Source organism: Rhinolophus sinicus, linkage group LG02 (genome assembly GCF_036562045.2).
Source record: "Rhinolophus sinicus isolate RSC01 linkage group LG02, ASM3656204v1, whole genome shotgun sequence".
In the NCBI taxonomy this organism is placed as follows: Eukaryota; Metazoa; Chordata; class Mammalia; order Chiroptera; family Rhinolophidae; genus Rhinolophus; species Rhinolophus sinicus.
Genome location: NC_133752.1, coordinates 49,047,487 through 49,067,894, shown reverse-complemented (window position 1 = coordinate 49,067,894; position 20,408 = coordinate 49,047,487). Strand labels below are relative to the sequence as shown.

At 41.3% G+C, this 20,408-nt stretch overlaps 1 pseudogene; it reads right to left on the bottom strand.

Moving 5' to 3' along the window:
- The window catches only part of LOC109447185 (polymerase delta-interacting protein 3), a 30,057-nt pseudogene extending 9,915 nt beyond the window's left edge, over positions 1-20,142 (bottom strand).
- Positions 20,143-20,408: the final 266 nt, after the last annotated feature.

Genomic DNA, 20,408 nt, shown 5'->3' with positions numbered 1-20,408 from the left:
AGTTTTAGACGTTTATTAAAATCTAGTAATAGATTTAAAAAAAGATTATTCCTCACCACACCTGAATTTTATAATCATATCACTTTCCAGGATGACTGCAGAAGTTTCAAAGACACAGTGAAATGGCCAAAGTCATATTCTAGGAGAAGGCTCTAAAAATGACACCTCTGGTGCCAAGACACTAACAATATAGTCCCCAGATTTACTCTTGCCTCATCATCCAGAAAGATTCAAGAAGGGGAATTTGCTCCATGCAGCAGCAGAAAGATGCTCAATTACCTTCTACAAGAGTCAAAGTTTTTAGATGAAATGCGCAGCAAATATTTTGAAGTGGGTTATGGAGGAAGGACATCTTTGGTCCTGGTTTGGGTCCCAGCTGAACTACATATCAGCTCTGTGATTTGAGGCAATTTATTCAACTACCCTAAGCCTTGGTTTTCTCACTTAAAAACAGGAATTATAATTCCTAGCTCATAGGGTTGTTGTAATGCTTGAAATACAATAACATATGGGAAAGCACCTGTAATAATTCCTGGCATCCTAGGCATCCTAGAAGATGTTATAATTGTCCTTTCTCTTTTTGGTGGAGATATTGGTAGTCAGTCATACAGCCACTAGACCACATATAAGAATGTTTAGTATCAAAATTATGTCGTCAACACTAACCCCTCATCTCGTCTTTGCTGGCCATTAATGCTCCTCATTTTGATAGCAATGTCATAAGCACAGTGAAGTCAATGAGCAGATGATCTCAAGTCCTAATTCTGGAAGCATTCATAGGCAAATCCAGAGTAGAAAGAGGCCATTTCTATTTCTCACGTTTCCTTATAACCAGGACACCTGGAAAGCTGGCTTTTTAAAAGAAACGGATCAAATGATGGATTATGTTGCGCATTCCAGGGCTTTTTTCTCTTTTGCTGTGTGATTCTCAGCCTGCTGGCTTAAGTGAAGTGAGGAACAGTTTCTCTTCACATGCCATGGACAATATGGGAACATGACTGCTTTTGTTGCTGATGAAAATATTATGGCCTCGGTTCCCTGTAATCAATTTACTGCTTTATGGACCCAAAGTCCTCCAGAGAATTTAATAAATTCACATAATGTTTCTAAGTGCTGCATTGTGCATTTGGAGCACTGATTTAGCTGACAAATGTGAAAAATTCGTGTAGCTAGACAACTCCCTGGTGATTAGACATGTGTAGAAGCTAAAGAGAGCACGTTGCTCCAAGAAGGTCAGCATTAACATACAGCAGAGATCCTTCTCTCCTGATTGGCTTCGCGTCCCTCCGGCTCTGACAGATAATACCATCAGCCCAAAGAGTTGGGAGGTTTTACCCACTTCCAGTGGGGCTGCACTTTTGCTTCTCTAACAACTTTCAGCTTCAGATCTGGGCAGAGCAAAGAATAACAGAAATGAAGGTTATGGCGGAGTGTGAGACCAGGATGGCACCCACTTGGTTTATATAATAAAATGGCCTCTGAATTACAAACATTTGACCTGAGGATGTCAGAGGTTTCTAAGGGAGCCTTGTATGGTCTAGTATCCCAGGTCACTTGTTTAAAACAGGTTCCATTTAAGTTGTATGGAATCTATCTGCACAGTTTTTTCTTCCATTTTAATTTCCTTTCAAACTTAAACAAATTTACCAAAAATAATAAATATTAAACCATTTTTATCATTCAAAAGAATCCATCTTTACTAATGTACATATAAGCATTCTGCATAGTTATAATCAATCACTTTGTTTTAAAATACCATTTTATATTCCATTTTTCCTCTTTAATGTTATTTCATACAAACAATAATGTTATTTTATATCCATCAAGATGGGCCACAGAGTTGTGGTTTCAAATAGTTTTTAGTATTGAATGTCTGAAGCTTATCTTTAAATTAAAGTGGACAGGTGCGCTGTTGCTTCAAAGACCACTGTTATTCAGAATTCTTCAGGTTTTACTGTTGATTTTAGCTTGAGTTTTGATTTTCAGCTCAAGCTAAGATTTAGGATTTAGCCAGAGTTCTGAAAATTAGGGGAAGTCAGCAATGAGCCTGGATATTTTGTAATCACTGGTGTGGAAAACAAGCCAACACTTGTCCCACCTCCCCACTCCAGTGACATGTGGCCCAGCCTTCACCTCTACTGCAGCAGGCTATGACTACCGAATGGTGGTTGATTCTCTCCTGATGGACATATAAGATTCGGGACTACTTCTATGGCTCTGGATCTGGGTGGTACAGACACCCAGACGGTTCATTGATTAAAAGGGAATATCGCTTCATGTTTTTGAATTCTGTAAGCTATATCATTTGACAAATAAAGTTTCCATCACTCTCAAAGCAGCTGAAGAGTTAGGGAACCACAATGTGGTCAAGTATTGACAACTAGAGATCCGATTGGAATACATAATCCGAATCAGTGAATCTGGGATTCATAATTATGGTTCCAAGTGGATTTGGTATTTACTCGATAAATGAATATTGTTATGTGATATCTGGGGTCATGGTTACTAGCAATGGGGCAGGAAGCTGGATAAGTCATAATTATTTCCTTTGAAGGGTATTTTTACACTTCTCACTGAGCTTCCCTTCACCTGTCCTTATTTATCTGATTTAGAGACTGAGGTATAGAGAAGATAAATGACTCAGATAAGCTCCAAAAACTAGTTAGTGTCCGAGATAGGATAAGACCCCAGGTTCTGTATTTCCCATACACACTTTTCCCATTAGACTGGTGGTTCCCAACCTTTTGAATATAAGGACTCTGTTTTTGTATTAAAAAGTTTAAGAATCCTTATATGATGGTAGCTATATATTTTCCCCCAATTTTTAAATATACATAACATAAAATGTACAATCTTAACCATTTTAAGTGTGCAGTTCAGTGATATTAAATACATTTACAATGTTGTGCAGCCAATACCATCATCCATCTCCACAACTCTTTTCATCTTGTAAAACTGAAACTCTATAACTCACTAAGCAATAACTCCTTATTCCTCCTCCCCCTAACCTCTGGCAACCACCGTTCTATTTTTTGTCTCTATAATTTGACGACTCTAAGCATCTCATATAAGTGGCAACATACAGTATTTATATTTTTGTGATTGGCTCATTTCACTTAGCATAATGTCTTCATGGTTCATCTGTGTTGTAGCATGTGTCAGAATTTCCTTCCTTTTTAAGACAGAATAGTTAATATTCCATTGTGTGTATATACCACATTTTGCTTATTCATTTATCGGTTGATGGACACTTGGGTTGCTTTTGGTAACTATATTTTTTTGTATCCACTAATTAGGAAAGTTCAAAATAAAGTCATAGATCCTTTGTAGTGACTCTGTAGCACTTTGGGGTGCACAGATTGGAAAATCATTGTGTAAGAGATTTTGATTTTTAAAGACAATTTAATGAACTCTGACCTGGTTGGCAGCGCAATGCAATGATAGTATAAACAGGATGTTTAACTGTGAAGCTCCCTACACCCCAGGACTTAACACTGAATGAGGAGACATGGAGAGGTTGGGGGTTTAGTGAGGACCCTTTCAAGAGGAGGGGACTTGCTAATGAACATACTTTCTAGGTGGTCCTATTTTCCAAATCAGAAATGGCACAATATGTCAAATCTAACTGCATTATATTTCTACCACCCATCCTGAAATGGTAGAACTGAAATGCCTGTACCAGGCAGACAAGATTCTATATTATCACTCAAATGATAAACCAATGAGACCAACCTGCTGTGAAGTTGTGATTTTATTTTTGCCACTATTTTGTTGCTGTCATTCCTGGTAGATAGGCCTCCATACTTGTCAGGTTGAATTAGCTGCAAATTGGAATACATAAAATGCACACTTTCATATGTATACACTTTTTTCATTTTCTAAAATGAACATCATAAAAAAGACAGAAATGTGACCTCAAAACGCAGGATACAGACTCAAAATATTGTACAGCAGCTTCATCTTTTTATTAGATTTTCTGTGTTTTTTTCCCTCTAGTTGCTGGATAAAATCCATACAAATGAAATACTGGCTCACTCAGTAAATAATAATGAAAAGGTAAATTCATTTTACAGAGAAGCCAGTACATGTAAGACATCATCTTGAATGACTGTGATTTTCTTGAACTGATCACCAGGCTATTATAGTCTCTCAAAAATAATATCTGGCTTTTAGGCTCTCCAATTGTGCCTGCGACCTCTCCTTAACCCTTTGGCTCTTAAGAAAAATTGATTTTTTTTTAAACATGTGCACAGTATGCTGCTAAAATCACACATTACATTGGTGTTCTGAGAGATGACAGTACATATTGAGGGTCTGGCTCCTTTCTGCCATCATTTCACCCCTCCCATTGTATTTTTCAATATTTATGATGTAACTATGAGGTTCTTTAAAAACGAAAACAGAAAAGAAATATCTTTGGGCTAAAATTTTGTCTTCTTTTTATCTTGTAGCTAATTATGTTTCTACACCTGTCATGTTAGATTCCATTTTATGTTTTTTGGAAAAGTCCAAATGTGTATGCATGATAATTTTGTTTTTTTCCCTTGGAGTATTGTCTCAGACGTGGAGGGCGGGGAGGACTGACTTTTAAGTAGATGTACATATGCCAGAGAAAATGATAGGATGCCTAACTGTCCATATTTATCCCAAACTGAGGGAGTTAGTTCCCAGGACATGTGACTTTCAGTGCCTGAACGAGGAAGGCCTCGGCAAACCAGGATGACTTGCTCACTCTAGAGGAGGGGTTTTCTCTGGACTTTGTGTCTGTATGAGAGAACCATAACATTCAACTCAACAATTGTTTTTTTGGCACTTCCTATGTGAAATAAGGGCCTCCAGGGACAGAAGATTAACAAATCTGCTGTCAATGAGCTTTCTATTGGGTAGCTGGTGAGTCAAGTCTCCAGAGAGCTGCAAACTGAGTGCTAAAGGAGACTTCTATAGGCCACAAGATACAAGGAAGGAATAGTCATTTATTTCCAAATGGGAGTGATCTGTGCCCAGACATTCCTTTTCTAATTAAAAGCAAAACACCTGTAGTTGTTCAGCCATACCATGCAAATAACTCAGTGTTTACTGTGTAACTAGGAAGATTAAAAATAGGCAAATAAGCCCTTGAGTTAGAGAGTTTGCCCTCAATTTAAGATGAGTCTTGGCTTTATTGAAAGCTTTATTGGGCTTTACTGAAAACTATTGTTATGCTTGTAGCATCTGAGAAGTGTGTCCAGGCTGAAGCGGCTTTGAATGCAAGGGAAGGGAACTGTGAACTGGGCCAGATAGGCTTCCTTCCTTCAAGAAGCCAGGCTGGTAGGGGGAGGGTCTTCAAACAGGAGGCCTTGGGAATGTAGTGCCCTGGAGGAGTCTTAGGACAGGCAGGTCATGGCACAGATTACGGCTACCAGTAACAAGGAGACAGCTGATTGAGTGCAGGATGTCTATCCTGGTTTTTGTCATGAAGGTGTGAAAAGCGACCGGTGGCCAATGAGTTAATGGTGAAGGGCAGAGTCAGTACTTTCTTTACTGGAATCTCTTTCCCACTACTTTCTAGCTGTGTTAGGTGGGACAATCTGCTTAATCCCTGCAACCTTCATTTTCTTATCTGTAAACTGGGGCATAACTCCTTCACTCTAGTTTAGTCACTAGGATGAAACGAGATAATGTAAACAATTTAGTATGATTCCGGGTACATAGTTAATACTCAATAAATAGTAGCTGAGTATTATCACTATTAATAATAGGGTAGCCATTTCATTTATTTGTTATAATAAATTAACACATGGTAGTTCTTCCTCTTTTCAGTTTTTTTCTTCCTGAACTAAAATCATTTATTGTATATGTACTATAATTAGGAGAACCATTTTTCTAGCTGATACACTTATTTAAAGCATAAAGTGTCCATTTGATAAATTCATTAGGATTAAAATGTGACTAATGTTAAAAAAAAATGCTGATGGAAGATGTCTTCAGAATAAGTTTGTTCCTGGGAGAGAGTCTGGGTTTCCTGGCATATAGTTTACCCTTTCCTCCATGTGCCATCTGCTCCCCTCATCTGAGAACAAGGATGGAGAGGAGAAGGGGCTGCTCATTCCAGTGGTGACGCCGTGGATAACTGTCAGCACAGCATAAAAATGACTGACAACGAGAGCAGCTGAAACGTAAACCAAGCTTGTCCACACAAAGCCACGTCACCCAATTTGTTTTGCTTTTCTTCTCTCCATGTGGCAGTTCCGCTGACTTTCTGCATGAAGGAAAGTCATCCTGGTGTTGAGGATTAATCCTCTTCTAGGCCTCTGGCAGAGTTGAGAGCGGTAAGCAGACACAAGTAAGGTCAGGTGTGTGCTCAACAAGCAGAGGTACGCATTTGAAATACCTGCCTTGGGCTGTGAAGAAAATTTATGTCATGCCCTCCTTATTGGAAAGCTGGAAACTGTATAGCCCAGATAGTAAATGGGTTGAATTCATCCTCACGTGGGTGCCTTCTGCTGCTAAGATGATTCTTTTGGTTTCAGAAGGAACTAGAAACTGTTTAGTCTTTTAAAAATTCCAGCTTTAAACTGGGCTGAATATGACTATTCTCTGCTTAGAAGGTAAATATTTATTTATGCTCACCTCCTACCAGGAAACATTAAGCAGTTAATGGTAAATCCTGTGGACTGGGTAAACCAATGAGCTTCAGCTGTGTTGGTAGTTGGGGTTCAGCAGGCCTGACACAAGTTTATCTGCATAAAGTGCTGAGGAGACTCATGGGAGACAACTCACCCTAAGTGAGGTAGGAACAAAGTTTCATGAACCCAATCCCTTAATAAGCCTGGAATAAGGTTTTGGAAAGAATATTACTTGAACACGTTCTGTCTTTGGCTATGAGTTTAAGGGGGAAAAGCAAAAGCAAGGAGGAAGCAGAAAACAAGGTCTATGGATTGGGAAGCACAGCAGCTGGGGAGGTGCCTGATGTATTAAGTAGAAGTTGGTCCCTGTGAAGAGTTGTTTTAACATGGAGCAAACTTGGAGTTTATGTCTACAGATTGGATGTTGCAGGTGGGACGCCTGGGAAGTGGACTCTAAGTCAGAGGTGAGCATGCAGGGAGCTTATTAGGGCATGCTCTTGGGCTTACCACATGCTGGGGAGGAGGTGGGCAGAAGGAGAAGCTGGGCTGTGAAGTGGCCGACTCGGTGGGGAGCTCTGCAACAGGAATAGACCTTTGGAGTTTTCCCCAGTTGGGGCTTGGAGGCTGCATTTTCATGTCTCTGCATCAGTGTGTCATTGAAGGCATGATGAACTAGGAAGAAGGTAAGTCTTTGGCTGAGGTGGTTGTCTTCATCCCGGTGAGGGCAATTTCCAGGGGCTGAGAGCTGAGAGTTGGAGGGCAGCACACCTAGCAGTTGGGGAACTAAATCCTTCAGCCTTAAAGTCAGGATTTGGGGGGCACAGTACAGTCTATTACAAAAGGACTTAGTTTCTGAGAGGCCAGGGGAGTGTACTGAAGTACTTCTAATTTGGGGAGACTGAATTCAGTGTGGACTATCAGAACAAACCATAGTGGCCCTTGGATTTGGGAGTCAGAAACTGACTTGTCTTTAAGCTTTGAACCAAGTCAATTTAAAATAAATGTGCTCCAATCTGTTCCTGTGGGCTTCCCTTTCTGAGAAGAGCATACCTTGAGATTTTTCTCATACTCTAGTAAATACTCTGTGTACTTTTCATGTGTGGTACAGTAATAATGGCAGTAATGATAACAACCATGACTAACACATATTGTTGTGTGCCAGCAGTTTTTTATTTTTTTTATTAAAAAATTTTTTTTTGGTGATGAGGTGGAGGGAGAAGAAGCATGCTGCAGAAAATGTTAATGCACAGAAGAGCACAGGGTAGAACACAACAGAAAGGCTGGTCTCCTCCAGTGAGGAAGTTCTCTACCCCTGAGACCCTTCCCATGTTCAGGGGTCTCCAGTCTGATGGTCACAAGCTTTGCTTTGGGAAACAGAGCCACCCTCCTCTTCCCCTGCTCACTCTCCAACTCAAAGTTTGATTTTGAATTCGGTGGGCTGTGTGGTCATGGAAGTTCCTGAGGACTGAAGAGTGACTTCAGGATGGTGTCAGGGTATGGGGACAGAGCCAGGAGTGCAGTTTCCAGGCTCTCGGCCTCACGTGGGGAAGTGCTGGCTCAGGTCATAAATGGCCATCACCTGTGATTGGATGGCCATCAGCTGTGGCTAGTTGGCCGTCAGCTGTAACCAGTGAGCCATTGGCCGCTAATATAACTGCTGTGGCTACGCTAGCAGAAAAATGGGGGCTAGCAAGAAGATGATGCCTGAGTTAGCAAGAGCGCATTGCAATTAGCACGGCAGATTGCAGCTAGCAAGTGAGGTTGGTTGACAGAGAGAAGTAGATGGCAGGTTGTGGATAGTGTGGCTCCTGCTTCCTGTGTCTCCAATCCAGCCACCGCGAGAATATAGTGGTATGACTCCCCTATCTATGGCTCTGTGGATGTTCCCTTTTTGGTCTCACCATGTCCTGCATTCTTTTGTGGGGAGCGGGACCAGAGACCCTGCATGCTACCTGGCATGACACATGGCGAAGTGAGCAGGGTACGGTGCCGGCCAAAGCTCTCCGAAGGGCATTGGAGAAGTTTGTGCGTATAAACACTCAGTCTCAGGAAGACCAGGAGGAGCAGCTGCCAGAAAGCTGGACCCCCATGGAGGGGTGGGAAGACGTGGATGGTTCCCCAACCAGAACAGGCTGGAGAAAGTGAAGGTCATTGCGGCCCTGTGGGCTGGGAAGGTCTTGCTGAGGCAGCCCAGATGCAGGACTTGTAGTCCCAGGAGGAAATGCTTGCTGAGTCCTCCATGGACTGTTTGCTTGGGAACGTACCACCACGTAGTGGAACTGGCAGATGTTTGCTTTTGTGTCTTGATCAGCCGCCATCAAGAATATGTAAGCCCCTTGACTGTGAGATGCTGTTGTTCCAGCATGGTACCCTGAGAGACCCAGAGAGAGTCTCTCTGCCCTGAGAGCCCGGGCTGAGTCCAGGAAGTCTGGCTGTGCCCAGAGAGAGTGGCAGTACGTGAGAGGCCCTGATTGTGCCCGGGGAGACTGGTGGTACGCTAAGAAGCCCAGGAAGTCTGGCTGTGCCCAGAAGGACTGGATCATGCCCTGAGAAACCTGGCTGTGTCCGGGATATTGCATTCACCTCCAGGCTCCCCGCACAGGGCCCCTCGTGGAAGATGCTTGTCATGTAGATTGTGAGGCGAGATCCTGTATGGGTCGAGTGTGGGGACAGAGCCAGGAGTGCAGTTTCCAGGCTCTTGGCCTCACGTGGGGAAGTGCTGGCTCAGGTAGTAAATGGCCATCACCTGTGATTGGATGGCCATCAGCTGTGGCTAGTTGGTGGTCAGCTGTAACCAGTGAGCCATTGGCCGCTAATATAACTGCCGTGGCTACGCTAGCAGAAAAATGGGGGCTAGCAAGAAGATGATGGCTGAGCTAGCAAGAGCGGATTGCAGTTAGCACGGCAGATTGCAGCTAGCAAGTGAGGTTGGTTGACAGAGAGAAGTAGACGGCAGGTTGCGGATTGTGTGGCTGATGCTTCCTGTGTCTCCAATCCAGCCACCAGCGAGAATAGTGGTATGACTCCCCTATCTATGGCTCTGTGGGTGTTCCTTTTTGGCCTCACCATGTCCTGAGTTCTTATGTGGGGAACGGGACCAGAGACTCCACATGCTACCTGGCATGACACAGTGTCTGCTTCGGCAGGGGGTTGGATGAGGTGACAGGCAGCTTACTTTCCTTTTTACTGAGGGGCTGTCACTTACCTGTAGCAGGATGGGGTGGTCTGAGGTGATAACATTCTCATTCATGTGAAGGTTGCACTTCACTGGGTGCCTGTGCAGAGCCTGGTTGTTACATCTCATATACATCTGGTAATGGCATTGTTCTACTTCACAAAGACCACCTCTGCTGCCCGAGGATGGGCCTGCTGAGACCACTTCAGTGCTCCACACATACAGAAAAGCTCAGCAGTGTCCTCCTCGGTGTCTCAAGGGTGCAGGTTATTCGTGGATATCTTGGTAACTTCCAAAGGGCTGAGGACAGGCTCAGCAGACAGCAGCTCTTTGGGGGGCTATTCCTTGTTCACTAATGTCCAGGACATATTGATCTAGGCTTTTGTTCAAACAGGAGAGGGGAGAGCAGGAACTGTGTATGCGTCATTTTGAACCACTTTGGTGAGGGGGAGGGCCTTGGAAGTGGGAAACTTGGGATTGCTCAGCCTCTATGAGTGAGGGAGAAACCTGCTAGAGGCTGCAAATTTCATGTTTCCTAGGAATGGGAGCTACAAAGTCATCGTCTTCATCCAGGTCTTATAAATTCTGTTTGGCCTGGTGGTTATTGATAACATGGATCCTCATCCCAGCAGTAGGAGCATGAAGTGGTGCCATGGCCTTTTTCTGTGGAAACTGGATGGTTTTAGTGAGCTTCAGAGTGGGGTCATTGTCCCAATCGGAGTGCAGGGTTCATGAAGGCAGTAGGGGAATGCGGCTTCAAACAGCTTTATCCAGGCTTCGGCCACCTGGAGGGGCTTCTGGGGCACCAGGCTCTAAGGCTTTCGGGAGCTCAGCTTCTCTCTGGCATCTTGCACTTTCCCTCTGATATGGAACTGGGCATCTTGCTGCAAAAGCTTTCCCCAGGCATCCGGGACTCCCAGCTGGAGCCAGGCATCCGAAAGCCCAGTCTTCTGCCGAGCGTCAAACCTTTGCTGGAAGGTGGCTGTGCATACTGGCTGGCTGAGAAGGCTCTGCTGGATCCCATCATGAGATCAGATACCTCCAACTCCAGGTCTGGCATTGGGACACCCCGTTGCTGCAGCCCTGCTCTTCCGCTTCCGGGTGAGCTTATCCAGGGAGATGTCCACCACCTTGCACCACCAAGCGAGCCAGGAGCAATTGACTCCCTCAGATTTTGAGCCCACCCCTTCTGTCTCTATGGAGAGACTAGCTGCTTCTGGAGTTTGCCAGCACTCTTCTAAGAGCTCTATTTACAATTAATCCTTATAATAACCCCTATGAGGTAGGTAGTTTTATTATGTTCACTTTAAGGATGAGGAAATTGAGGCTCAGAGAGTTTAAATAACTTGCCCAAGGTTACATAGCTAATAAGGCAGTGCTGGGGTGTTAACTCAAGCACGAAAAGCAAAAATGAAAAGGTCAGAACCAAAGCAAGGTGTTACTTAAAAGAGATGGATCCTGATGTCTTGAGAACTGGTCATGTCAGGTTTCCCAGGCAATGGCAGTGGGCAGGACTGGCCATCTTCTGCTTAAAGAAGTGAGTGTGCTATATAACTGTTCAACCTATTCGCAGTTATTGTATCTCCTGCATTACCCCACGGAAGGCGTGGCCCCCTGGGAAGTATGACCTCCTTTGAGGTGCTCAGAAAAGATTTACTAAATGATGGATTGAATGAATATGCTGGAATGATGATGTATTTATTGTTAAACAGAGTTAAAACCCCAGGAAATTTACTTTCTCTGTGCCTGTTTTTTCATCTATAGAAAGGAAATGATGTTTCAGGGGTGATGTGAGGTTTGGAAATAATTGCTGATTTAGCACAGGGGTGTCCAAACTTTTTTCAACGTTTTTTACCAAGGGCCATATGTGGTAATATACACAAACAGCCGGGCCACTCACTTGAGGTGAAGTACGTATTGCCTCACCTCATTTATTTAAGTAAACTAAATATGTTTTTGGAATTTGCTGCGGGCCAATTAACAATGGATTGCGGACCACAGTTGGCCCCTGGACCGCAGTTTTGACACCCCTGCTCTAGCATATAATCTTCCACAACATAAGCTCTCAACAAGTAGGAGTTATAATTATTAATTATTATTTTTTTGCTTCACATGCTGAAAGGTGGTGGTTGATGTAGAAATTGCAAAGAACAAGTAAATGCACCATTCTCTCAAGTCAGCTTTGGAAGGCTTGAGTACATTATCTTAAGTGTTCTGTCTTAAACCTAACTATGGAATGAATCCTAGATTTTGATGTTTCTCAGGTGCAGTTTTCCAACAAAATAATTTTTAATGAAGCAAAAATGGAGATTCTTGAATCCAACCTGTCCCACCAAGTCCCCTTATGTTTTCAAGGCACATCTTGTTTTTATGACCCTTGCATTAATAGATCTACTTCAAGGAGCTTACCATGACCCAGGAAATGGAGGCTGACTAAAAAATGGAGGAGAGAGACAAGGAGACATAAAAGGAATTTTATGTTCTTTTTTAGGAGTCATTAAAGTAGTGTGAAAAAAAAAAAAAGCCCTTAAAATACCACACAAAGTAGTGTTTAGATAAGACTTAGAGAATGTTTTCTATAGGTGGATGGAAAAAGCAGAAGCTACCGGTTTGATGAGTTACCTCCTGGGTAGAGTTATGGTTCAGGCTCTATCAGTTAGGGTTTGTCTGGATGTAAAAGAAACCACTTCAGCTATTTTAAGCAGAAGGAGATTTAACACAGGTGTGCTTATTGGAAGGATTGGAGGAGCAGGCCCCAGCTGGCCCTCCAGGGACTATTACAAAAAGGACAACCCAAATCACCTGGCAAAGGAACTGTGACTTCATCACAATCAGGAATTTCGGAATCAGGAGGCCACTGGGCCCGCTGTTAGCTCCAGGGTCACATTCCCTTAACTGTGAGCCTGGGATCAGGAAACCACTCCTCTACTGTTGGTTGAGAAACATACCATCTTGGCCCAAATCTAGAAATCAGGAAGCTGGTTCCAACATAGATCTGGAGCCACGATCTTCCTGCTACCTCTACAGCAGCAAAACAAACATCTCTCTCCCCATTGAACTCAGGTTTAAATTTGAGTCTTGCCCAAGCGCATCTGCAAAGGAGTCAGGGAACTGTTGTTTTTATCTTTCTGGCTTCTGCAGTGTGGGAAGGCATGGTAGACAGAGGTTGGATTGTATGCTGAACAAACCCATCTATTTCCACTGCAGCAGTTTACACAGTGGACAACAGGGAAGGTTTCAGTTTTTTTCTTCTTTGTAAAGTTTTTTTGTTTTTTTGTTTTTTTTTAAGATTTTTATTGGGGAAGGGGAACAGGACTTTATTGGGGAACAGTGTGTACTTCCAGGCCTTTTTTCCTGTGAAGTTGTTGTCCTTTTAATCTTAGTTGTGGAGGGTGCCGTTCAGCTTCAAGTTGTTGTTCTTTCAGTCTTAGTTGTGGAGGGCATAGCTCAGCTCCAGGTCCAGTTGCCGTTTCTAATTGCAGGGGGCGCAGCCCACCATCTCTTACGGGACTTGAAGAATTGAACTGGCAACCTTGTGGTTGAGAGCCCGTGCTCCAACCAACTGAGCCATCTGGGAGCTCAGCGGCAGCTCAGCTCAAGGTGCCATGTTCAATCTTAGTTGCAGGGGACGCTGCCCACCATCCCTTGTGGGACTTGAGTTGAACCGGCAACCTTGTGGTTGAGAGCCCAGTGGCCCATGTGGGAATCGAACCGGCATCCTTCGGAGTTAGGAGCATGGATCTCTAACCGCCTGAGCCACCCAGCCGGCCCTTAAGTTTGCTTTTGTATGTTTATGGAAAGAATGGCATGTGAGTGTAAGCATAACCACACATTCACCTTATCTTCCTCTAACTTCAATGAACCTGAACACAGAAGCTGAATAATTTGGAGTCTAACACTTTGCCAACACCGGTTACACTTAGAGAGAAAAGGTAATTTAATTTAAATATTGGGATGTCATTGGAAAATGCAATCACTGCCCCTTAGAACTATTTGAAAAACTTATATCCATTAAAATCTCATTAAGAAATAAATAACAACTCAAATTCTCATACACAGTGTGGGGACAGTGCCAGGAGTGCAGTTTCTAGCTCTTGGCCTCACGTGGAAAGGTGCTGGCTCAGGTAGTAAATGGCCATCAACTGTGATTGGATGGCCATCATCTGTGGCTATTTGGTGGTCAGCTGTAACCAGTGTGCCATTGGCCAGTAATATAACTGCTGTGGCTATGCTAGCAGAAAAATGGGGGCTAGCAAGAAGATGGTGGCTGAGTTAGCAAGAGCAGATTGCAGTTAGCAAGTGAGGTTGGTTGGCAGAGAGAAGTGGACAGCAGGGCAGGTTGCAGATAGTGTGGCTCCCACTTCCTGTGTCTCCAACCCAGCCGCCAGCGAGACTATAGTAGTATGATTCCCCTGTCTATGGCTCTGTGGGTGTTCCTTTTGGCCTCACCATGTCCTGTGTTCTTATGTGGGGAGCGAGACCAGAGACCTCACATGCCACCTGGCATGACGCACAGACAAGCATATATAGTAATGATGAATTTAATGCGGCTATTTATTTTGTAATACACTTGGAAAACCATCACTTCTCCAACAGCTGTCATCAGAAAAGTGTCCAAATTGTTTCTCTTTAGACCCTGTGGCTGCTCCTGGATGCTTGGATCATAATCACCAGTTTTTTAACAAAGCACCAGAGAACAGTAATGTTTGATGCCTAACTGACTAATATGACAGCTTGAAATCTGTATAGAGTCAGGGACCACATCTTTCAACCCTCTTGTCATCCCTCCACCCACTGCCATGAATGCTACTTTTCCACTACCATGGGCATAGTAAGCATGCAACAAATATGTGTTGGACCATTTGTTTTAAAAAAGGTATTTAAAAAAATTTTTCAATTACAGTTGACATTAATATTATATTAGTTTGAAATGTTGACAATTTCTTAACTGAATAATGGCATGCATGAATGAGTAATTGCTAAATAGATCACATCTTGACTTTTAATGGTGGTAAAAACACTTGAAAAAAAGTATTTTTGACTTAACAGTTGAACTTTTTTTTTTTTTTAAATAATGTTTATGAAAACAGTCCATGGAAATCATAGACAATCTTTTTTCCCCAGGCTTTTATTCTAGACCAGACCTGATCTCAAATGAGATTCACATTGTGATTATAATTTGGGCTTTTCATTCCCTGGAAGGAACACATTCTCCCAGTAACATCCTTACTCCAGCCTTCTTTTCAGGGCTTAGCATGTTTCTCACACTTTCTACCATGTTTCCCCGAAAATAAGACCTAGCCAGACAATCAGCTCTAATGCGTCTTTTGGAGCAAAAATTAATACAAGACCCGGTCTTATTTTATTATAATGTAAGACCAGGTCTTATATAGTATAGTATAGTATAGTATAATATAATATAATATAATATAATATAATATAATACCAGGTCTTATGTCAATTTTTGCTCCAAAAGACGCATTAGAGCTGATTGTCTGGCTAGGTCTTATTTTTGGGGAAACACGGTAGATTTCATAATTCTACTCAGAATGACTATTTCCTCAGCATTTCTTACCCCTCCTGAACCTTAATCAATGTTGTCCTTTTTGACCTTTCCAAAGAGCAGTGGGCAAAACAAAATTTTCCTCTGTAGGTAGTCTGCAGGTTATTTTCCCTGGTGAGCATGTAATGAGTGACTCAGAATAGTGTTTCACAACAGAAATTTCCAAGCTGCATTGTCATAAAGTCAAATACTTTTCTTTTGTATAGGACTTCTGATAGGAGCAAAGACATGAGTTCCAAGTAATCTGTTCTCATCATGGTGTTTAATTTATGTCCCTAAAGGAATGTGATAAATTACTAAGTAAAGAGATCAGGGATTATTTATTTCATCATTTAACCATTCTAAAATTATTTTTGAGTACTTGCTCTATGCCAGGAACTGTTTCAGTTGCTGGAAATACAGCAGAGACTAAAACAGACAAAATCCCTGTCTTCACAGAACTTACCTTCTAGTAAGGAGACATATTAAACAAATGCACACGTGTATAATAAATATGGTATCAGGTTGTGGACATTATAATGAAGAAAAATAAAGCAGGTCAAAATGAACTTATGAGGGCTGATGTTTAAGCAGATAGTGATGTGAAGGGAGTGTTCCAGGAAGGGAAGAGCATGTGCAAAGCCCTCGTACTCAAATGAGCAGGAAAGTATGTAGTCAGGGGTCAGATGATGGGAGGCCTTGTAGGCCATGATAAAGAGTTTGGATTTTATTTGGGATGTGAAGGAAAGCCAACAGAACACTAAGAGCAAAGGATCAACAGGATGTAATTTACATTTTCAAAAGATTACTCTGCTACCGAATGGAGAATAAACAAACTGCAGGTGGAGTAAGGAAGACAGCAGGCCAACAATTGGGGACTACTGTAGTAGGTGGTTTGGACTCATTAGTCCACTACATTTATTGGCAGTGGAAGTGCTGAGAAGTGGTCACAGAATTGTATTGAATAAAATTTTGGGGTATATTAAGAATAGTAACACTCTAATTTCCTACTCTACTGAGAGGAAATGGGCTCAGGTAACAAGTACAGAAATTTAATTTAAGAGCAGCATAAAGACTGGCAAGGGCAAATTTTGGATTGGATAGATGAAGATAATGTGGAAAATCTTTCTCTGGGATATTTTAGAAAAGGGAAGTACTAACGACTTAAAGGAAGAAAATATTCCAAACCAAATTGACCATATATTTCTCAGTGTTGAAATATTCCCAGCAACACACAATATTTTTTCTTAAAGAAGTTTCTGCTCACCTGGGCTCCTTCCTTTGATCTCTTTTTCAACGAATTACTTAAACACGAGATTATATTTCTTAAAGTGCATCATCAGAACTTTATCAAGGGCAGGAGGAAGAACATGTCTAAAAAAGTTGGGGAGACAGAAAAAAATGTAATTGATTTATCAAAGAATCACATAAACTTCTGAAATAGAAAGAATTCTAGGGAAAGCTGAAGCTTCAAGGACAAATAACCTGTAGAAAGGTTTATAGAAGTAAGGTCAGAATTACTAAAGCAGGAAATGAGATGCAGCTTTGAAAGTTGAAACAGAACATTCTTTTTTTTTTACTCTATCAGGAGCAAGAAAAGACTAAAGCAGAGTGTTGTCCTTTAATTAGATAGGAAAGAAAGAGACTCCGTGATGACATCAAAAGGCCATAGGGCATTTAATGTCTTTTAAAAAAACCTTTCTGCATGATCAAATGAATGGGACTCTGGAAATAGGTAATGCGTACTTCAGGAGAATGAAAAGGGAAAAGAAGACTTGCAGGAAGATGATTTAAATAAGTGAGATCTATATCTAAATATGCAAACCCTGGTGATTTGCATTCACGGGTACTAAAAGAAGTATTGTGGACCATAAATTAGATATGAGTCAGCAATTTGTAATGCTATTATTTTAAAAAAAGAAACATGATTGAGAGATATATTAACAGGAGTATGACATGAAAAAGGCAAGAATACACTTGGCATTGATCAACCATTATTTAGAATACAATGACCAATTTTGATCACTATTTAAAGAGATGAGCAGGTTCAAGGAAAGAAGCACAAAATGATGAATGGAATAAAAAATAAGTGAGAAAGACCAGTGTGTGTGTGTGTGTGTGTGGGGGGGAGGGTAAAAGGTTAATTTTCCACTCCTACATCATTTTGGTTAAGAATACTGATATTCAGATTTCACTAACTTAGAACACCAGGCTTTTCATGTTAAGTGATGGTATCTCAATAGCCATATCTCAGGCTAAAGGAAGTGGGTTGTTTTGTTTAGAAAAGAGACAGCTAATGCATAAGAAGGATTCTTGCAAAACCATTCTGGCTATTTGTTCTTCATATTTTCCAGAGGAGAGCATGAAGATTGGTATATATTGGTATTAAGAGACTCAGACCAAAAGAGAATTAAACTAACAGTGATTAAATACCAGAATGAATGGCTCATTCCAACAAATCCTTAGCATAATAATCCAGGGTTCTTAAGTATGTACAGTTGACTCTTGAACAATATGTATGTAGGGGTGAAGGGCATTCCCCCGAGCAGTAGAAAATCTGCATATAATTTTTAACTCCCGCAAAACTTAACTGCTAATAGCCCACTTTTGACTGGAAGCCTTGCCAATAACATAAACAGTCGATTAACACATAGATTGTATGTGGTGTACTGTGTTTTTTACAATTAACTAGAGAAAAGAAAATGTTATTCAGAAAATCATAAAAAAGGGAAAATACATTTACAGTACTGTACTGTAATCCATACTGCAATTTTATGTCCTCTGTTTACATGATGAAAAAAAACCCTATGTGTAAGTTTACCTGCAGGTCAAGGGTCAACTGCACAGTTGGCTCTTCATATCCTTGGATTTCACATCCACAGATTCAACAAACTGAGAAGTGAAAACGATATTTTCATATTCCCAACTGTGGATTCTCAACTGTGGATTCCCAACTGTTTTCAATCCAAGGTTGGTTGAATCCACGATGTGAAGGACTGACTGTAGTTCAGTTTTCCTGTGTTGTCATAGAACCCTCTTTTCCTTGAGTCAATGGAGGAGCAATGTTGGACAAGAGTCAATGATAAACAGGTGCCTATTTCAATGGGAATTCTGGTATGATGCCGAAATTGTTTCTTATTCCTTGTAATTACTCTTTAATTGTCTACTTTTTCCATGGATATATCCCTGGAACATCTCTTTCCTAGATCTCGAGAGCTTTTATGTTGATTATCCCTGGCAGCTCAGTACCCTCCTCATAGTTCACTTTGATGTTTTCCCTTGGGCTGTTTGCTCTGTGATGGCCCTTCCCATCTTGGGACTCTCCTTCCTGACACCTCCATATGAAGTCCCTTTCCTGTCTCATCACCTTGGATTCTTTATTTGGCTTTCCAAATTGACGGTTTGTTAATTCTGATAACTCTTTCTTATGGGGGTTAATGGTGGTTTTTCAGGGTCTGTTGACAACTGGCACTGTGGGACTAGTGGTATGAGGGAGAACATTTTATGGGCATATAGTTGTGGAATCACATAACATTGAATCATGTAGAGTGATATCTTCTTTTCAGTTTCTTCTCAAATGTTTTTAATTAAGATGAGAAAGTTTCATTTTGGTGGTAGTGTTGTTTTAATCCTTTAATAATGGCTAATCTCACTGTTTAACAAAGTAAAGTGTAGGCTTCAAGCTCAAGTCTTGGGGAGTAGTAGTATTATCTCTTAGACTTTTTTTGGCATAGAAGCAATATATATATATATATTATATTAGAAGCAATATTATATATATATATAATATTGCTTCTATATAATATATATATATAATATTGCTTATATATATATATATATATATATATATATATATATATATATATATATATATATATATAGCTTAGTATATATGTATATATACTAAGGGGACATAAACAAAACATGTACACCTTGATTAATTATACCGTGTTTCCCTGAAAAATAAGACCTAGCTGGACCATCAGCTCTAATGTGTCTTTTAGAGCAAAATTTAATATAAGACCCGGTCTTATTTTACTGCAATATAGTGCTGTAAACCTGATAGTGGTGTAAACCTGCATTTCACACCTGTGGTCAAATCAAGAAAGATCAACATCAGAACATTTTAGATTCAATAAAATATGGTAAATATGATATTGAAAAAGTAGAGATTTGATGTGCAAATAAATACCTGAAGTTTAGGAAACATAGCTTAGTGACCTACTCTTTCCATCTGATGTCTGTATTTGACCCGGAGCTCTCTAGAGATGCAAAGCCTTAGTCCCAAAGAGTGATAGTAGTAGTAGAAGTTTCAGTCCTGTGGCTGGGCTGTGGTGGGTGTTAGGGAATCCTGTGGAGCAGGTGAGCTTTATTTTACATCCCCTTAGTGTTCCCTGCTTATTAACTCTGTCCCTGACACAGGGCTTGCCTGGCCCTTTGTGACATATATGCTATTCTTACTTGGAAATTTCTGGGCACTCATAATTAGACTGCAAACTTATGAATTATAAGGAAACCAGCTTTCAGATGCAGAATGTTGTTACACTAGAATGTAGATCAATATCCCTAAAGAGCAGGTATCTGCCTACACTTGCTCCCTGTACCCTGATGACCCAACATGATGGTTTCTATATAAGAGCCTCTCAATACATATTTGTTAAAGGAATGAAGAAAGGAAGCTTACCCTTGGTCCACCATTTGCAGACTACAGGTATGATCTTACTGTGGCCTGAAGAGCTAGGGGCCAGCAGCAGACCACAGTTGGCTCTTTCAGCCTGCTCTGCGACTCCAGAGGCAATGGCTGCACATTTGTATGGCATACCATTTGCATACTCTAACGAGATGGGCTATAATTGGCCTTCATTGATTTTCTTTTCATTGAGCTAAAATAGAGTCAGAGCTTCTTAGGCTAGAAGAACTGATTGATTTGTGGTAGAATTCAGGACTATTCAGTTGAAGAAATAATTAATTATGTTCTTATTTAGTAATCATCAGGGTTCAGCCTCTTTCTTAGCAGGAGAATGTGCTCAGCAGAATTGGACTTCGCTAAGGCAGGGATGCTTTAATATAGGTACTTTAGCCAGGC